This window comes from Peromyscus californicus, unplaced genomic scaffold, assembly GCF_007827085.1.
Source record: "Peromyscus californicus insignis strain IS unplaced genomic scaffold, ASM782708v3 Scaffold_5__1_contigs__length_169319896, whole genome shotgun sequence".
NCBI lineage: Eukaryota > Metazoa > Chordata > Mammalia > Rodentia > Cricetidae > Peromyscus > Peromyscus californicus.
The window spans coordinates 127061335-127065958 of record NW_026294573.1 but is presented as its reverse complement, the minus strand read 5'-3'; positions in this window follow the sequence as shown (position 1 = coordinate 127065958).

Genomic DNA, 4624 nt, shown 5'->3' with positions numbered 1-4624 from the left:
TTCCTCCATCTGTAAAATAAATTTGAGACTGACTTGTGTGACCAGAAAACAAAACAAAACAAAGCAAAACAAAGCAGTGTGTTCATATGTGCTAGGAGTTCAGGTCTCAGTGCTCCACCTGCTACCTTGAGTATAATCAGACCTTGAGAAGCCAAAGAATTTGAGACAGATCAGAAGATAGCACAGACCTCAAAACAAATGCATTGATCAGGCCAAGAGCACTTCTTTGTCTCAGAAATCCCTTGTTGAGTGGCGTTGGCTGCCCAGGTAAGGCTCTGGGTTAGAGCCTTTGGGAGGAGAAGGACATCTCATCATAGCAAACAGACCCAGATAAGCCAAAATCCATTTGGAGGGGTTTCTTTTCTAGAGAGCTGGACTGGACTTGGTGCCTAGATTTGTAGCTAGAGCTTTCCTGCCTGGCCCACAGTCAGGGCAAATCTCTCTCACCTGCCAGTCCCACAGCCACTCAGACCCAACCAAGCAAACACAGAGACTTATATTGCTTACAAACTGTATGGCCATGGCAGACTTCTTGCTAACTGTTCTTACAGCTTAAATTAATCCATTTCCATTAATCTATACCTTGCCACATGGCTCGTGGTTTACCGGCATCTTCACATGTTGTTTCTCATCATGGCGGCTGGCAGTGTCTCTCTGACTCAGCCTTCCACTTCCCAGCTTTATTCTCCTCCTTGTCCCACCTATACTTCCTGCCTCGCCAATGGCCAATCAGTGTTTTATTTATTGACCAATCAGCAACACATTTGACATACAGAACATCCCACAGCATAGATTTCTAGAGAGCAAGCATGGGATGTTCAGTTCTCCAGGCCAGTCCTGCATGACCATATCAATGCTGAAGGAGAGCCACAGAACTTGAGTCCACAATCCAAACATCTGAAAGTGGTTCACTGTAGGAAGCAGCACACTGATATCAATCCTTCGCAACTCCTTATCTCCTTAACTATGCTTGCTAGAAGGCACTTTAGAGCAAGGAAACAAATTTGATCCCACTGACAATAGGGATGGTGGCTGCATCTTGGGCCTTGTATGGTGTGAAGACACAGTGGGCGCTAGACTTGAAGACTTATTGAATAGATTATTGCATGGGTGAGTGAGTGAACGAGAGTGAGTAAGCACCGCGGAGTTCTTCTTGGGTTCCTGGAATAACTGGCTATAATTATGATTGCTTTGGTTCTGTTGTTATTTGTGTTTTTAAATAAGATGACATTCACTATCCAGGAAAGAACATTGAAAATCATTTTTAAACTGAGATTTAGTACACTAAAGTTACTAACAATTTGATTTTAGCATTCCATAGGCATTAGTATTCAAATGTTTAGGCCATAATTTAAAAGTATCAGTAATTATATAAGCCCTTCTTTCTTATCAAAACCTTTGAAATCACATCTGTTAAGAATCCAGGACTGGGAAATTTCATAAACATTAAATGCATTACATACACTACATATTTTTGGGTTTTTTTCCATCACAAGGTTTTTCTGTGTAGCCCTGGCTGTTCTGGAACTTGCTCTGTTGATGAGGCTGGCCTCAAACTCACAGAGATCCTCCTGTCTCTGCCTCCTGATAGCTCTGGGATTAATGGCACGCACCACCACTGCCCCACACTATATATTTCAAAGGGCCCTCAACACACCTGATCCCCACAGCATAGTTAAGCATACTACTCTTTCCATGGAAAAATCATGTGCACATCCCACCAACTGAGATAAACGCTTTGTTGCAATAACTGAATTCAGGTCAAGAATTCAGCTTCTTTTTTTTTTTTCTTTTGCATTTTTGGTACTGGGTGTTTCTGTATCCCAGGCTAGCACAATCTTCCAATCACAGTCCTCTTTGTGCCAGTGCCACAAGTATATGCCTTTTGGTTCTGTTCAGGCTAAGTTATAAAGCCAAATAATTTGCCTAAAAATTTTATAAATATTTTCAGTTCCCTAAGCTCTTGTTTTGAAAATAGACTATAACTGAGAGTGGTAGCTCGTATCTGTAACATGAATTTCTAAACAGTCTTAATAATAAAAAAAATCCAGAGCCAGAAATTGGTGTGAAAGCCTGAAAGATCAGAGGAATAGCAAAATCCACAGCTAACTTCACCTCACCAACTCCACAGCTCCCAAAGATTCCTACTTCCTGTATACCTTTGCCTATATGCCTTTCTGTTCTGCTATCTCATTTGCTCTCTGTCCAGTTACATTACCTCCTCTTCCTGCCCAGCACTGTCACTTCCTGTCTGTCTGTACAGACCTCCAGACCTCTATGGTTAGTGCTGGGATTAAAGGCATGTGTCACCACGCTTGGCTCTCTTTCCAGTATGGCTTTGAACTCACAGAGATGCAGACAGATCCCTGCCCCCCGAATGATAGGATTAAAGGCGTGTGCTACCATTGCCTGACTTCTATGTGAATGTAGTTGCTGGCTTTTTCCACTGATCCTCAAGTAAATTTTATTGGGGAACACAGCATATTGGGAAACACAATACATCAGCACACATATCCCCATACTCAGGAGGCTGAGGCAGGAGAATTTTTGAGGACAACTTGCAGAGTGACAGCCTTTCTTAAACACTCAAAAGGGGGAAGAAAATAAGAAAAATGCAGAGTATATGGGGTTGGAGACCTTTAGTAATAAGAGCTATTTTATTCAATATAAAACTTTATCTAAACAGAAAGAGAAAAGAAAGAAAGAGAGGAAGGGAGGGAGGTAGAGACAGAAAGAGAGAGAGAAGAAGAAGAAGAAGAAGAAGAAGAAGAAGAAGAAGAAGAAGAAGAAGAAGGAAGAAGAAGAAAGAAAGAAAGAAAGAAAGGGAGAGAGAGAGAGAGACTGAAGTGGCAATCATAGAGCCTGCATGGGTCTGAGCTAGGGCATCTGCATACATGCTGTGGTTGTTTAGCTTGGGGTTTCTGTGAGACCCCTAACAATAGGAGTGGGGGGGGGTGTCTCTGACTCTTTTGCCTGATCATGTGACCCTTTCCCTCCTGCTGGGTTGCCTTGTCCAGAGTTGATATGAGGGTTTGGGCCTAGTCTTATTGCATCTCATTATTCCCTGTTTGGCTGATGTCCCTGGGAAGCCTGCTCTTTCCTGAAGGGAAATGGAGGAGCAGTGGATCTGGGGGAGAGGGGAGGTGAGAGGGGCTAGAAGGAGTGGAGGGAGGAAAGGCTGTGGTCTGGGTATACTGTATGAGAGAAGAATAAAAAAAGGAAAATCTGAAATGAGAAAAAAACCTGTATCAATAGTCTACTAAACATTTATGGATATACATTGATTTAATCTTCAAAAGAGGGAGAGCATTGGCTTGTAGGGATATCCCAGAACCCAGCACTTGGAGACTGAAGCAGCAGGTTCTTGAGTTTGGTTCTCCTATATATCTTGTTGAATATATAGCAAGTTCAGGGGCAGCTTGGGATACATAGCTGGATTCTGTCTTTAAAAGGTATTGGATGGGGTGGAAAAATGTCTCAGCAGTTAAGAACACTGGCTGCTTTTCTATAGCATCAGGGTTCAATTACCAGCACCCACATGGCAGCTTACAACTGTCTGCAACTCCAGTTCCAGGGGACTTGACACCCTCACACAGACAGACATGTAGACAAAACACCAATGCACATAAAATAAAAATAAATAAATCTTTTTTGAAAGAACTCAGGTGTGGTGGCACAGGTACATATCTTTAATCCCAACACTCAGCAGGCAGAGGCAGGAGGATCTCAGTGAGTTCTCAACGAGGCCAGACTGATCTACAGAGCAAGTTCCAGGACATCAAGGGCTACACAGGCAGAAGTCCTATATCAAAGAGCCAATAAATAAATAAATAAATAAATAAATAAATAAATAAATAAATAAATAATAAAATACTTTGGAAAGAAAAGTAAAGCACCTTCACTCTCTCTTTTGGCCCTTGCTACATGTAGAGTAGCAGAAAAAGCTAGAGAAGTTCAAGGGCAGGACAATAAGAGACGCTGTGTTTGTCTTCCTTAGCCTTTCCCAAAAGCCTGCTTATTTTCTGGGTTTTAATGTATCCTTGTTCCTAAGTAAATTCTTAAACTTTTCTAAATCTATTGAGAGATGATTTCTATTACCCATAAAAAATGGTCCCAACCAATACTATGGCATGCAAATATTATTCATCCCATTTTCATAACTAAGAACATTAGATCTTAAAAATCAGGTGATCTAACACAAAAAAGTGATAAAGTCATATTTTAAAAATCATATCATAATTTAAAAATCATATCATAATCCAACTAATACTCCCAGCAAGGTTGGCCACCCAGCAGCTATTCCTATTATATTGTGTTGCCTCTACTACATAGAGCACATTTTGCAAGATTATTTCTGTTTTATGTAGCTGAAACTTTATGGTGCAAGATTGCAATGAAACATCAATAATACTTTTCATATAGATAATAATAGAACTATTACCCATGGAAGAATGTCACTTAGAAAGAATGAAAAGTTCCATTAAGCATTGAGCTAAAACTCAACCAAGGTGAATGAGTTATGATGTTCAGAGTTTGTGCACATTGAACAGTGGTGGGAAGGAAAACAATGTTAGGAGTGGGGTTTGCCTGTGTGAAAAACATCCTGAGTAAGGCATTAGCTCAA